Below are 17429 nucleotides of genomic sequence, written 5' to 3'. Positions count from 1 at the left end.
TTCTACCTGTAACTGAGATCGATGATATATAGCTCTTACTGATCCCTAAGGGCATTTCCAAAGTAACCATGCAAAACACAATCACCAAAAACAACTGGCATTCCTAATGTAGGAGATTGTGTCTATATAAGGACCTGTTCTAAATTCTTACATGTCCCCTTTGATGAGCAATTTCCTCTGGTGATTTTAAAATAGATATACAACAAATTTATCAGTAAAACTGAAGCAGATAATATCATTACAGAGAGATAAAGTTAGTGGTTTTACCACCATGTCAACATTTATCAATTCATCAGGAGGTCTCTAATGGGTTTTTAGAAAAGAAGCACATTTTCACTAGATCCCATTAATTTAAAATGACTACCAGCATATACTACCAAGATAAAATGCTAATGTACAAAAAGGAGAAATCAGATTTTTAAATTAAAGTTCCTGAATTTTTCTGAGGCATATTACAAAATCTATTACCTTTGGGTTTTCAGTTATACTTGGTTGCTTCAGTCACCACAAATTCATCAACATTACAGAGAATCATACAATAGGAAGAGGAAGCAGAAGCATCAGTCACTGGGCTACTGGATAAGAATACAACTTTCATAGAGACTCTGGATTTGTGTGTATATATACATATACTGTATATACTCTATATATTCATAATATTCAATATACATATGCTCATATAGATTTCACAAAAGAGATTATAAAACTTCTTCTGCATTGGTGTAAAAATAATTGTCAGGAAAGTCAATGTAAATAAAAAATGTGATTAAGGTAAAAGCCAAACAAAATTCATATTGGTGACTTTTTTCTTATCAAGAAATTATGCAGATTATCCCATTATTCTCAGCTATTTGATGAACAATTACATAGATTTATTACGAAGTTTATTCTCTTAAGACATAAGAAATACACTACAAAGTTGATTATTGATATCTAAAGTAGCATTGTCTGTGTTCCCTTAGGTCATGATGCTTCTGCTATAAAATTGCAATATTAAGCATTCTCTAGAGAGCTCTTTATAATATTATCAACTTACTTCATTATTTTCCTCTCTTGGCTACTTAATATAATTCAAACTTCACTGCCCTTAATTTACATTTTTTAAAGATTTATTTATTTATTTATTTATTTATTTATTTGGGGGGGTGGAGAAAGAACAGGGGGAGAGATGGAAGGAGAGGAGGAAGGAGAGCATCTCAAGCACAGTCCACACTGAGCACAGTGCCCAATGTGGAGCTCTCTCCCATGACCCTGAGATACATGACCTGAACCAAAACCAATAATCAGACGCTCAAATGACTGAGCCATCCAGGTGCCCCATCTTAATTTACAATTATGTAGCCATTTGGCACTAATCTACTTTTTAAAATAATAAAAAGTATAAATCCCAGATGTAAATAGTAAGAGAAAAATTTAAAAATCACAAGCTGAGTGGAATTCACAATCATATAGCTCCTCATACTTTATTCAAATATATAGTTATTTTCAAATTTACTCTTATATCTAAAAAACATCCTATGTGATAAAATATACTTCTATCATTTTCTATTATTTAATGTAGCATTGAAGTGACATTTGAAAAGTGTCTTATAAAATTAAATATCACATTCACATATATTTCATAACCTTGTGTAGGTTTTATTATGGTTTTTGGCTAATAAGGAAGAATTTTAAACCTCAAAAACTTCAAGAGAATTGCTCAATATTATATAGCTAGTAAAAACAGCTTTGTTCCTTGAAGATACATCTCCTTTGTTACTGTCCTATCCCTATCACCCATTTTGTGTACAAACACTGCGATTAGTTTATCTATAGTCACTGGGTCTACTTTATCCAACCATATTTCACTGTATTGCAAAAAGACTTTCATCTCCAATGTCTCTACAATGACATTATTCTCATGAAGATCACTAGTAACATATTTGTAGATATATTAAAAACTAATTATCTAAATAATTGCACATCTTTGCACATTTGACACTGTTGATAATTCCCCAACTCTGATCTCTTTGTTACTAGCAAACTCCCTACTTTTTTCTTAAACCTGACCACTCTTTCTTAGTCTTCTTACTGGCGTGTTCTTTGAGGAATTCTTTATCATAAAGTGCTAGCTTTTATCTCTTCATTCTACGTATTCTCCCGGAGAATTCTACTTTTTTCAAGGCTTCAATTTCTGTGTGCTTAGTACACCTAATCTCTGTCTAGAGTTCAGAATGCTCTCCTGAAGTTCATACTTTATATTTAAATCAGATTTTTTAAAAAAGATTTTATTTATTTATTCATGAGAGACAGAGAGAGAAAGAGAGAGAGAGGCAGAGACACAGGCAGAGGGAGAAGCAGGCTCCATGCAGGAAGACCAATGCAGGACTCGATTCCCGGACCTAGGATCATACCCTGAGGCAAAGGCAGATGCTCAACCACTGAGCCACCCAGATGTCCCTTAAATCAGATTTTTAAAAAAATATTTATTTATTTATTTATTTATTTATTTATTTATTTATTTATTTAATTATTTATTTGAAAGAGAGTGAGAGAAGAACAAAGAGGAATGATGTCACCCAACTTCAAGAAATACTATATAAGCTATAGTAATCAAGACAGTGTGGTATTGGTGAAAGAATGGAAAAACAGATCAATGGAGCAGAATGGAGGGCTGAAAAAGAGACCCACATAAACTGATCTTGGTAAAGGAGCAAAAACTGTAACATTGGTGCAAAGATAGTCTCTTCAAAAAATGGTGCTGGAACAATAAGACATCCATATGCAAAAAATGCTAGTCTAGACAGAGACTGACACCCTTCACAAAAATTAACTCAAAATGGATCAATATTTCAGATTAAAACATAAAATGCAACACTCTAAACTCTTAAAGATAACATAGGAGAAAACCTAGATAATCTTGAGTATGATAATGACTTTTGATAGAACACCAGAGGCATGATCTATGAAAGAAACAATTAGTAAGTTGGGATTGATTAAAATTAAGTATTTCTGCTGTCTAAAAGGCAATGTCAAAAGAATAAGAAGACAAAGCACAGCCTGGACATAAACATTTAGTAGAGGCAAATCTGATAAAGGACTTTTATCCAAAATATACAAAGAACTCTTAAAGCTCAACGTCAATTAAAAAAATTATTTAAAAATTGGCCAAAGATCTTAACATAAACTTCAGAAGGAAAATATACAAATGGCAAAAAAAGCATACAAAAAACAGGCATACCCCCAAGTTATTGCAGGTTCAGTTCCAGACCATTGCAGTAAAGTGAGTATCACAATAAAGCAAGTCAAATGAATTCTTTGGTTTCTCAATGCAAATACAAGTTATGTTTAACATTATCCTGTAGACTATTAAGTGTGCAATAGCATTATGTCAAAAAAACACAATGTACATACCTCAATTAAAAATAATCTATTGGTAAAAAATGCTAACCGTAACCTGAACTTTCAGTGAGTTGTAATCTTTTTGCTGGTGGGGTCTTGCCTTGACATTGATAGATGCTGACTGACCTGGGTGGTGGCTCTGGAGGTTGGGGTTGCTGTGGCAATTTCTTAAATTAAGACAAAAATTAATTCTGCTGTATCAATTGACATTTCCATTCATAAATGATTTCTCTGTAGCATGTGATGCTGTTTGATAGCATTTTACCCAAAATAGAACTTCTTTCAAATTGAAGTTAGTCCTCTTAAGCCCTGTCACTGTTTTATCAACTAAGTTTATGTATTATTCTAAATCCTGTGTTGTCATTTCACCAATCTTCATAACATCTTCATTAGGAATAGTTTCTATTTGAAGAAGCCACCTTCTTTCCTCTTCCATAGAAGAAACTTCACATCTGCTCAAGTTTTATCATGACATTGTAGCCATTGAATCCCATCTTCAGGCTCCACTTCCAGCTCTAGTTCTCTTGCTATTTCCACCACATCTTCAGGTACTTCTTTCATTAATATCTTGAATCTCCCAACATCATCCATGAGGGTTGAAATCAACTTCCTTTAAACTCCAGTTCATATTGACATGTTGACCTCTTCCTATAAATCATGAATGTTCTTAATGACATCTAGATGTTAGGCCCTTTCCAGAAGGTTTTCCATTTACTTTGCCCAAATCTATCGGAGTAATCCCCATGCCACGATAGCTTTACAAAATGTATTTCTTAAATAATGAGACTTTAAAAATAAAATTAGTCCTTTATCCATAAGCTGCAGAATGGATGCTCTGTTAGTAGGCATGAAAACAACGTTCATTTCGTACATCTCCATCAAAGCTCTTGAGTGAACAGGTGCATTGTTGATGAGAATTATTATTTTCAAGTGCATCTTTTTTTTTTTTTCTGAGTAGTTCTCAACAGTGGGCTTAAATTTTTCAGTAAACCATGTTGTGTTTACAACATCCAGGGTTTGTTCTTCCATTTGTATGGCACAGGCAGAGTGGATTTTATCTAATTCTTAAGGGCCCTGGGAATTTTGGAATGCTAAGTGGGCATTAGCTTCAACTTCAAGTCACCCACTGCATTAGCTCCTAACAAGAGAATCAGCCTGTCCTTGAAACTTTGACCCCAGGCACTCAGTTCCCCTCTCTAGCTATGAAAGTCCTAGATGGCATCTTCTAGTAACAGGCTGTTTCATCTACACTGAAAATCAGTCGTTTAGTGTAGCCACTTTCATTAGCTAGATCTTTTGGATAATTTGCTGCAGCGTCTACATCAACACTTGCTGCCCTACCTTGTACTTTTATGCTATGGAGATGGCTTGTTTCCTTAAACCTCATAAATCAACTTTATCAGCTTCCAACTCTTCTGCAGCTTCTCACTTCCTCAGCCTTTGTAGAACTAGAGTTAGGGCCTTGCTCCTGATTAGGTTTTGGCATTAGGGAAATGTTGTGCCTGGTTTGATCTTCTACCCAGACTACTAAAAGTTTCTCCATATCAGCAATAAGGCTGTTTCGCTTTCTTATTATTTGTGTGTTTACCAGAATAGCACTTTTAATTTCGTTCAAGAATATTTCCTTTGGGGGCACCTGGGTGGCTCAATACTGAGTGCTGCTGTGGCTGCAGAGCAACGAGAACTCTCATTTACTGCCGCTGGAAATGCAAAATGCTACCGATACTTTTGAAGATGGCTTGGCAGTCTTCCATATGTACAAAAAATATTCTTACCATATAATCCAGCAATCACATTCCTTGATATTTACTTAAAGGTGTTAATACCTTATGTCTACACAAAAACTTGCAAGTGGATGTTAATAGGTAGTTTATTCATAAGTGTCAAACTTGAAAGCAAATGAAAATGCCCTTCAGTGGGTAGATGGATTAATAAAATGAATAAAAAGACATAGAGGAATCTTAAATGCATATTACTAAATGAAAGAAGCCATCTGAAAAGGTTATTTATTGTAAAATTCGAACTATCTGATATTCTGGAAAAAGCAAAACTATAGAGATGCTAAAAAGATCAGTACTTAGCAAGAGTTGGGGATTGTGAGGTAAAATTGAAAAGAGAGCACAGAACTTTTAGGATGTGAAACTACACTGTATGATACTATAACGATGAATACATGACATTATACATTTATCCAAACCCATAAAATGTACACCACCAAGAATGACTACAATGTAAATTGTGAAGTTTATGTTTTAAAGATTTTATTTATTTACCCACAAGAGACACAGAGAGAGAGAGAGAGGCAGAGACATAGGGAGAGGGAGGAGATGCAGGCTCCATGCAGGGAGCCCAATGAAGGATTTGATCCCAGGAATCCAGGATCACACCCTGAGCTGAAGGCAGACACTTAACCACTGAGCCACCAAGATGTCCCTAAATTATGAAGTTTGAGTGATTATGGTATCTCAATGTGGGTTCATCAATTCTATAAGTATACCACTCTAATGGAGGATATTGATAATGGGCAAGCTAAGCATGTCCAGGGACAAGTGGTATATGGGAATTATGTCTTTTTCAATTTTGCTATAAACTTAAACTTACTCTAAAAATACTCTTTACCTATGAATAAATAACAAATTTTAATGAACTATTTCTCTTGAATATGATTAGATAACATCTATATCCATTCCTTTAGCATCTTTGAATACAGTAGGATATAATGGCACAGCATGAATTTATTCCTTCCACTTGTCCAATTTCCAGATACTTCTATAAATGCATTAATCATAATAGTACTTTTATGTAGAAACATTATTCACTCAATTATTTTTATAAGAAGAACATTTTTAATAGTATTCTATGAAATGAATGAGTCAGGCAAAAGTTATGCTATATAAGGTTATTTTTTGTTTTTCTTGTAACCATTTATTTATATTGTGCAGGTTTTAAGCAATGATGTAAAGCTGTTGGTAACACTGAAGTTGCTAAATTGGGTCACAAGGAGTGAAAAGTTGTCACAGTATTTTTGGATCAAATGAAACAACATTGTCTGCTCTCTTGTTTAACTTTTCAGCAATTTAGAAGACCTAAAAAGATCTTTATATATGTTTTTTTTCCTCCCAAAACCCATTTCTTGTTATTTCCTCCACAAGATAATTAGAGATGGATACCACTTTTCTGGCAGCCATGTCCTTAAAAAAGCCTAAAAAAAGGATAAATACAAATTAATAAGGGCACTATAATAAGGTCATAATTAAAGAGGAAGACTGACTTCAAATAAGTTAAATTTCTTTTTTAACTTTACAACTTTAATACTCTCTCCATAAATACATCCATTTCTTACTAACAGACCAGTATATTTTAAGTTTATGCCTATATAATGTGACTCCCTCTCCTCAGAAAAAAACAAATATGTCAGGAGAAATAAATGGTGAAAATCACTTTGGGATGGGATTTCTAAATGCATAGTAAATTCAGATAACATTTCTTCCAAAATGTAGCATGGCAGCACTGTAATTTCTCTCATTGACTGCCAAACTGATCGTTTGGAGCAGATCAAGATAGCCAAAATAGGCACTTGTGATAGGTTTTGAATTCCATTCCCTGGATATTGTCCATGCTCCAGAACTACTACTAGTGTAAACCAACTTCAGAAAACAGTAAATGTTAAAAAAAAAAAAAAAAAAAAAAAAAAAGAATAACAATCTTCAAAGTCAAAATTAACATTTTGTTTTATTCTCTAGGAGATGAATCACAGTTTCTGATTTTAAGCTTGAGGCTGCCTAGATTACTCCTAGACCATGGCTATTCCCCCTTAGTTTCTAGAAGTTTTCACTGTATTCACTTTGATAGTTAGGCTAAATCTCATCATGTCCTTGTTAAAACACCAGAGAGTATTACATTTTGACCTGGAAATTTCTGGGGTAATGCTATTCTATTTTTAATAGAAAAATACACTATTTTTATTCCGTTTAACAGAGAACTAAATAATCAGAAATCAGTGATTACAGGCAATTCATATTGATGAGCTCTCAGAGGGGATCTTGACATCAGCTTGTGAAGTTACAATCCTTTCATACACCTGGATGGGAGAAATATCATGGATTTCTGGGAGAAACTAGGAGTGGCTATCTCATAAATTACTGTATTCTGGTTACATTTCACCCTACTTTGACATAGAGCTTTATGTTTTACCTTCTCATGCCATAAGAAGGTATCAGCCAAGATTTAGCCTGCCCATAATTTGGGATCAGACTCATGAATTTACTCTTTTTTAAGATGATCTTACATAGAGGATTAACCTTTATCTGCATTTTACTTTATTGAGGTTTTCATAATGAAGGAAGAAGTGAGGAAGGCAAGAAAAAAAAGGAAGAAGAAAAGAGAGATCAGTTAGATATTACTGAAGTTGTATTAGAAAGAAATGGTAATAATTGAATTAGAATCATGTCGATAACAATGGGAAAAGAGCCAGATTTTTGTAAAACATACAAAGAAATAAGTAGTTGGCATAATTAGTCAAATATTTCATATGTAACATAAGATAAGTAATCCTTAAAATCACTTGTATGAAAGGAAACAATTTTCAGTAAAAATGAAGAATTCCCTTTTACACAAGTTGTCACATCTTAGAAATGGAGCATATGGGAAATAGAATCTACTTTATTTCTAAATTGGTCTGTCCTTGTCTTTTTCCTTTAGTACTGATACCTGGAAATTATTTCTAATCAGCTAGTTTTACAGACTTAACAAGAAAATAATCAAAAAGGACTATGAAAAGACTGAATAGTAAGTAGTGTTTGTTTGTATATGTTTCATGAGTTTTGCCATTCCAAAAGTCCCTCATTTGTTAGGTTGCTGAATGTCATATTCTTAAGACAAAGTAGATTTTTCTCTTCTCATAAGTGAAATTAGTAACACTCTTTGTACCATTATCACTGAAATAGATTTTTATTTAGTAAGTGGCAATTGCTTTTTTGTTGCTGTTTTATGTTTCAATTAAAAATTTCATTTTATTGCATGGCACTGCTCCTTATTTCATAAATTTTAAACAAATACAGAATCTATGACATTATTTCTCATGATCAAATATGACAAAATTAATGATGTATTATTTCAGCTTTATTGAAGTATAATTGATAAATTGTATATATTTTATTTTTTTAATATTTTATTTATTTATTCATGAGAAACACAGACAGAGAGGAGAGGGAGAGAGGCAGAGATACAGGCAGAGGGAAAAGCAGGCTCCATGCAGGGAGCCTGACATGGGACTCGATCCTGGGTCTCCAAGATCACGCCCTGGGCTGAAGGCAGCACTAAACCGCTGAGCCGCCTGGGCTACCCAATTGCATATCCTTTAAATGTATAATCTTCCCATTCATCTGTCAATAGCCACTGCAAAGAACACAGGAATGCAGATATCTCTAGATAGTAATTTCCATTCCTTTGGATACATACGTAGACATGGGATATCTAGATCATATGGTAGCACTATTTTTAATTACTGGAGGAATTTCCATTCTATTACCCACCCTAATATACATTCCTATCAACAGTGTACAGGGTTCTTTTAACCTCACATCCTCCCCAGCCTTGGTTATCTCTTGTTTTTTGTTGTTGTTGTTGTTGTTTTGTTTTTGATAGTAGACATCATAGCAAGTGTGAAGCAATACTCCCTTGTGGTTTTGACTTGCATTTTCCTGATAACTAGGAATGTTGACCACCTTTTCATTTACTTGTTGGCCATTTTAATAATATAGCCTTGGAATACAGTTTGAAATAAGCAAGTGTGAAACATCCAGCATTGTTTCTTTCTTAAGATTGCTTTGACTATTCCTTCAGTGTGGGGCAGCTCTCTGCACACATTCCCTAGCTATCTGCAAAGGCTTGCCCTCACTGCCCTGTGATCATGCACAGAGAGTTGGAGATATATGTGGCTGAAATGTGCAGAACACTGGGGGTGTCCAAGGACTACGTGAGGGATCTGCCAGTGAGGTATCCCCAGTGGTATGTGGGAATTATTATTATTTTTTTTAAGATTTATTTATTTTAGAGGGGTAGGAGGAGCAAAGGGAGAGAGAGAGAGAGAGAGAGAGAGAGAGAGAGAGAGAGATTCCCAAGCAGATTCTGTGCTGAGCGTGGAGCTTGATGCGGATCTCAGGGCCAGAAATGAAACCAAGAGTCAGATACTTAACCAATTGTGCCAACCCAGGCACCCCATAAGTCTATTCTTACTCTGGAGTCTGAGAACCTTTTAGAATTTGCATGTCTTAAATGCCCTCCAAGAGCCCTAGCTTCTGTTCTTCCAGCCCTCTCCCATCCCCTAATCTTGCAGCACCTCAGTATTCAGACAGAAGTAGGCTTTGTGGGTAGCATCCAGCACAGCTGAGGAAGTAGGAAGCTCACATATACACTCTCCTTTTTTGCACATGGGAGAAATGGTAGGATGAGTGTCTCTTGGCACTAAGCTGTGCCATCCAGGAAGGGTGATGAGGATAAAGTGAAACTTTTCCTATCCTCTTTTTTTTTATAATTTTTTTTTATTTATTCATGATAGGCACACAGTGAGAGAGATAGAGAGGCAGAGACACAGGCAGAGGGAGGAGCAGACTCCACGCACCGGGAGCCCGACGTGGGACTCGATCCCGGATCTCCAGGATCACGCCCTGGGCCAAAGGCAGGCGCCAAACCGCTGCGCCACCCAGGGATCCCTGTTCCTATCTTCTTAAATGTGTCCAGCCTCAGATTATTTTTTTCTCTAACTACGTATTGGAACTTCTCTGCTGGACTTCTTGACTTCCAAAAAGGCCCTTTTGTCAATGGGTGGTTGTCAAAATTGGTGTTTTTTGGAGGGGAAGATGGTAGTAAACTCGTATTCTGACATTTTGCTGTTGCCACTCTCTAATGATGAAGAATTATGACATCCTATGAAAAATAGCAACTTTTATTTATTTAGAAATAAATCAATGGGGAAAGAAGAACTTTACAAGCTCATGTAATAAGGCTTAGAAGAGTCCAATAAAATTCAACAGGGTTCAATGAATCATAAAATTCACCTATTTATATTCAGTGAATCCAGTATTTTCTATGATTTGTCTGTATATTTCTCCTCATACATTTGTAAGCAACAGATTACCATCATTGTCTAATTTCTAACGTTTCTATCTTTTCAGAGATTTTGTGTTATCTTCCCAAAGTATACACTGATTTTTGTGTAGTTCTTTTCTCTCTGATGGCCTTTCTCCTTTACCCCCTACCCTTTATATAGATTTGGATTAAATCAGTTTGCATTGGAGGAGGATTAATGAGTAGTGACTTCAAAGAGAAAAAGAGACAATAAATGTTTCAAATATAAGTTCTAAAAATATATCTTTCAAGGATGGACCAAAAAAGAGATGATAGGTCTATTTTAATAAGTATACTATGGGCCACAAATATAGAATACAAGTAAATATTTAAAGCAAAAAAATACATTTCATCTTCCTTACCCTCATCTCTATATCATTATGACATTTATTATGTTCTTATTTAACATTTGCTGAGTTTAAGAAAAATGTTACTCAGAATGAGATTGCAGTGATTCCTAAGATAGTTATTCAAGGCTACCCAACCACATCTGTGGCTTTATAAGCCACAAGCAATGAAAAACAAACATGCTGCTGGCATATTAGGAAACCATGGAACTTTGACAAAACCAACAAGTAAGAAAAAGAAAATTGGAATGTGAAGACTCTGTGCTGGTGGGCTGCAAAAGTTTGGCAACCTGTGATGGGACCTGTTGAGAGACTGCTTGTTTAAGAACCTGCAAATGAGATCCTGCAAGACTGGCAGATGGTGGCAGTTTCTGTTTTACTCTGGTGCTCCTACAAAAGTGTTTCCTCTTAAGAGATGCACAGAAACGTCTCTGACAAGTTCAGGTTTCTGATAACTTTCAGATGACGGCACTAAAGTAAAAATCTATAGAACTCTATCAGAGACGTTGACTGATTTATAAAACTGCTAACAATAGATCAACAAGAATTAATTATGTGGGACTGAATGAATTCATGAGGACATTCTTATTGTTTAAAGCATTGCAAGTTTTGTAATGCTTTGTATTTCCAGACATAAGGAAACTTTTTCTTTTATCTCTAACTTACAGCAATTTGGTAACTTACACCATTGTAACCAGAATTTAAATAATTACATTTTCTCCCTACCTGATCTCTTCAGAATTTGGAAACTCGCACTGAATATTCTTATTTCTATGGTGATATATTATTTGCATTAAATTCAATAAAGATACGTTCTCTTTGTAATAGAACACAATTGGAAGCACTGGTTATAATACCAAGGTTTTGACTGGAATATCAAATTTGTGAGTGATGTGCACAGAATCAAATATGACCAGACAGTTTTAAGGAACTAAGCTTGACTTTATGGAAACAAGAAAGCCCCCTAGAAATACCTCCTGGTGCCTTCTTTATAGTGTCCTCATCAGCCTTGCCTAGCAAATAAAGAAAGTCACTTCCTGGCAGGTACAGGAAACTGAGACTATCTTAGCGATGTTGAAAAGTGAAGGATCTACCCAAATCTATAGGTATTATAGGCAAATTCTGATGGGGAGTCCTTGGCTTGGCTTCCTAGCCTCAAGAGTTTTTTTAATGCCTACTGTGAAATTTCTTATGAAAAGTTCCAGCAAAGCAGACATAAAAAGAACCTATATGGTCAATCCCTGTTCTTGCTGCACTCATGCAAATAATCATCCCAAGTTTAATGAAACTTGGCTTATTTTGTCAACAAATTATTCTTATTGTGATTATCTTTTGTAGAAATGAGAGTGATTGTAGAGAGGAAAATTATGTTTCAGTAGAAAATACAGTACACTTTTTGGATATAAAAAAGTCATTCAAATCCTCACCACAAATCTGCTTTTATGTTTCCCATTTCAACAAATAGCAACTTGATCCTTTAAGTTATTCAGGCCAAAACTTAAGTTATTCTTGAGAAATGAAGGAGACTTTTTAAACAAACAAAAAACATTTCAATTTGCCAGAAATTATTTTTGCTATAAATTCTAAATGTTTCTCTTCAATTTCACTGCTAGCAATCACTATTTCAAAATATAAAATGTCCAAGTGCCATCGATGAAATCAATTATATAAAAATATGTAGAATAAGAAGTTGGCTTTGAAAGATGGGTGGATGGGTGGATAGACAGATCAAAATAGATAGTGATCTATCTATCTATCTATCTATCTATCTATCTATCTATCTATCATCTATCATTTATCTATCTATATCTATCTATCCACCTATCTATTCATCCCTCCCTAGGTGATTCTAATTGACAAGAAAGGTTAAAACCTACTACATTAGATCTTTTGTACTTGGTCTCTGATTTCATATCCAAGAAATTATCCTTCCATCAACTTTTTGCTCTCAGCACGTTGGCCTTCATAGATTTCATGTTATTTTTTATGTTATTTTGATGATTTTGATTATCAAGGGGATTATTTTCTATTTATTTTTCAGATGTCTTGTTGTTAACATATAGAAATGCAAATTATTTTTGTATTCTGTAACTTTACTGACTTCATTTCTTAGTTCTAACATTTTTTAATTATGTTTTTAGGTTTACCATATAAAAAATCATGGGGCACCTGGGTGGCTCAGTCAGGTAAGCTGACTCTAGTCATGGGCTCTGCACCTAGTGCAGGCTCTGCATAGGATTTAGGATAGAAGATGGCACTCTAGGAACAATGGATTCTGTTATGACTGAATATAAAGTTTAAAGAATCTACCTCACATTCCATCTAATATCATTTATTTTACTTATTTGCATCTTAATATTCATCTGTAAGATGAACCTTAAATGTGACTCTCTTATCTATGAAAAAATCTAGGGGAACCCTGGGTAGCCCAGCGGTTTAGCACTGCCTTCAGCCCAGGGTGTGATCCTGGAGACCCAGGATCAAGTCCCACATTGGGCTCCCTGCATGGAGCCTGCTTCTCCCTCTGCCTATGCCTCTGCCTGTCTCTCATGAATAAATAAATAAAATCTTAAAAAAATAAAAGATTTTTAAAAATTAAAAAAAGGAAAAAATCTATACATATGGTCCTGACAGACTATAGAGTGTCTTTTAGTATAGAACATTTATCTATCATTTACTATTTACCTACTTCTTCAAAATTATTAATATAGACTTAAGAAAGAGAAAATTAGAAATTAAATTTTATTTTGGGGGTGTTTGATAAAAATTGGTAAATTAAAAAAATTGGTAAATAGTAAAAATTAAGTCATTTTCAAATAAATTGAAGGGAAATATAGTTTCTAAAAGTGAACATTAATTTTTTGTTTTCTGATTTAACAAACACTACATATTTGTGAGAATAGGAAAAAATGTGCAAGTTTCTGTTTTCCAAAACAGAAAACACATGTTATTTTTTTTAATTTTAAAGATGTATTATTTACTTGTTCCACATTTATAAAAGATAGATTATATTCTAAATTTAGAACAAAAATTCTATAGCTTTAAACGTATCATTTTAATTTTTCTTCCTACTAAAAGTTCCATTAATTCTTACATATATATTTTGTCTTTGAGTCCAACTATAGGGAGTATACGGCTAAGAAACTCCTTGTAAGAGGCAAGTTATCTATATGATATGTTACCACAGATAAGCATAAACTCTTCAAAGGAAAGTGTCACAATAATAGGTTCTATGGTTACAAATTGCATTATCATTCAGAGTTTTCGCTACAAATTTCAGTGTCTTGAGAGACATTTTAGTACCACTCAGAATTCTGATGATAGATCAAATCAAAGCTCAACAAATAAATCAAAGGACAAATTAGTATAAAGTAAATCTTGCTCTGTCTCAAAAATGACATAGATTAGTGTTTATCCAAAATTTTAATCCGACTTTCCATAAGATAATAGGAAAATTAATCCATTTCCCAGAAAAGTAAGTCAGAATCCAAAGCAGCTTACTAAACACTAGAACTTTATCGGTTGCTTTGTATTATATCATTTCAAATGTGTGCATTTTATATTACAAATAGTGCATCTTTTAAAAGTAAAAATAATGCTCTAAAAAGATAGTCTACATTCATCTTTCTCCTTTTTGTTCACCTGACACATTATTGTATAATTAAATGAAATTACAACAAAATCTAGTTTGATAAGCAAGTGGATTTAAAGAGGTTATTAAATTATACCAATGGTTTACACCAACCCTATCAAAACTATAACTTTGCGCACAGTGTGGTAACATGAGAACAGTTTGGGTTCCTAATAAAAAGAAATACTCATGTTGCTCTTTAAATGGGTAAGGATTTTCTCTAGGTACCTGTCTAATCTTCAGAAAAACTCTGTAACTTATCTATGATTATTATCTTTATTTGCAGATGGGAGGGAAACTGAGAAACCATATCCTAAAGTCACACACCTAGTAAGTAAGTACCAGAACCAGAATTTGAACCCTGGGAATTCCCCTCAAAAATCTGTGTCCTCAATATTATGCTAGGCTGCTTCTTTGGGGGCTGTCATATTATAAACCTCATTTTTTAGCTTAATCTGTTCAGAATGTTATAACAAATACCATAAATTGGGTAACTTATCAACAACAGAAATTTATTTCTCACAGCTCTAGAGGCTGAAAGTCTAATATCAAGGTGTCAACATGGTTTGGTTCTGGTGAAGGCCCTCTTCTGAGTTGTAGCCTGCCAATTTCTCAGTGTCCTTACATTTGTGAAAGAGATAAGGAAGCGTTCTTAAGCCTCTTTTATAAGGACATTAAGCCACTCATAAGGGCTCTACCCAAGTGACGTAAGCATTTCCAAAGGCCCGACCTCTCTATTATCATCACTTTGGGGGTTAGGATTGCACATATGAATTCGGGAAGTATGCAAACATTCAGACCACGGCACATTTTTAAGTAAGTTACTTTAATTTTTTGTCATTTCTCAGTTTCCTAAACTGTAAAATAAGGCAATAATAATTATTTTTCAGTCCTATTGAGAGGATTCTCATATGTGTGAATATCAAGACTAAGATTAGTAGGTTAATGAGGTATATATGTGCTTTGTAATTATATTTTTGACTTTTATTATATGTTGGCACAATTTTTTGTGACTATTATGTCTTTCATTATACTGTTAGCACAATTTTTTAAATAAATACTGAACTGCTAATTCCATATTTAAGTTACTGCACATTTTTACTGTTTCTTTCTCTAAAGTTTTAAGATATCCTTATAGTTCAACTGCTTAAACCTCAAATCCTCTCACTTGTCAGACTAATAAAAACATAAAAAGTGGCATTTCTAATAGATCCAGAGTATGGAAATTCATATCATTATGTACAATCATTTGGTTCTCTGTCCAAAGGTTTTCAAGCATACCTTTAAAATACAAGTTCAAAATCTTTGCCACTGCTAAAGGTTTCTGAAAAATAGCTATTGTTTAGAGAAGTTCTCTTCTTAGAGAATCATTTTTCAGCAAATACATCCAGAAAAGCAAATATTAAGAATAATTTTGCAGATAGCTCTACATTTCAAAGAACAATGATACCTGTGTATAGGTCTGCAAAATTAGTTGATAGAGCATTTTTCATTTCAGTCAATCCTGATCAAATAATGACTGAACATTATTATTGTCATATGTGTTACTATGAAATTTGATACTATAAGCTTGTATCATTTTTGCTCAAAATTGTACCATATTATCTGCTTCACTAAATGCTAAGCTAAGTAAAATGTGAAACATTTTGAATTGTCTTATTGTATATTTGCCTAAAAAACTAGAAATGCACACTTTGCATGTTTATCTTGAATTGAAATAAAGAAGTTTCAAGGTTGTCTCTGGATTGCTTTTCATCACACAGTTTCTTGTTCCCCTTCTTAATAGTACAAAATTTGCAAACTGTAAGGTGCAGACAGAATTGATTTCCCTCCTCCCAGCTCCAGAGTGGCCATCCTGGCCATAATGATTTACTGAGTTGTACAAAGAACTTAAGTTTTTTTGCAAACAGAAGGCATGCCATTTTATTTACTATTATTTACTAGGAACATGATGAAATATATTAGCTCTCTCCAATTCCCTAAGAAGTATAAGGTTATGAAGCTAAGAACTATTTAATCCTTAACTTCCAAAGAGCCCCTCCTAGAGTCAAGAATGAGGTCAATATTACATAACTGAGGGAGAGAGAGAGAGAGAGAGAGAGAGAGAGAGAGAGAGAGAGAAAGAGAGGGAGAGACAAAAAGAGAGAAGGAACAGATTTGAGAAAGACTTTCTGGTGAATCTTTTTGCATTCTGTTTCAAGCCTCAAAGAGATACTTAAAACCTTTCAGGTCTCCCAAATTAATGAATTCATACAGTCTCTTTTAAAACAGTTTGAGTTGGCTTCACATCATGTAAAACCAACAGCATACCATAAAATATCAGATAAATATTCTATGATATTATCCTCCCTGAGTTAAGAACTTACTAGAAATGACCTTAGACAGAGTCCTTTGTTCATTTGTTCAGAAGACTAAGGGAATGGCTTTTAAACTGAGTTACTTAACAATTTTTTCCCCAAAATTAGGTTTGAGGTCTTCTTTATTATAGAACTGTCAATAGTAAATAAAAATAGTAAGATGTCTCATTTATAATTTTGATGATTGTGAAAGACTCTGACAAGGCAAAACAGCAAAACATATGTCTAATGGTCCCATTATGTCCTTTTGTAGATATATTGTTTAAAAATAACGTCTAGGCTTATAAGTATTAGTAGTGATATATATTAGCAGCACTATATATCAGTTATGAATCAGAGACAATACTTCACAATTTCACCAAGGAATGCTGGGATGACATTAAATATATTATTGTTCCAAAAAATTATTTATTCAGAACTCCAATCCTCTACAAATATAAATAATTTTTTTCAGTAAGTTATCCTTCATTTGGGGTCTACCTGTACTAAATAAACCCTCACAAGCTTTCTTGAGAAAATAAATACCCAGAAATTAGCAAAAGGTATGAATTTTCATCCATAGCGAAAGGTATGACTAGACAATTA

Source organism: Canis lupus, chromosome 22 (assembly GCF_011100685.1).
Source record: "Canis lupus familiaris isolate Mischka breed German Shepherd chromosome 22, alternate assembly UU_Cfam_GSD_1.0, whole genome shotgun sequence".
In the NCBI taxonomy this organism is placed as follows: Eukaryota; Metazoa; Chordata; class Mammalia; order Carnivora; family Canidae; genus Canis; species Canis lupus.
Note: the sequence above shows the minus strand (reverse complement) of the source record.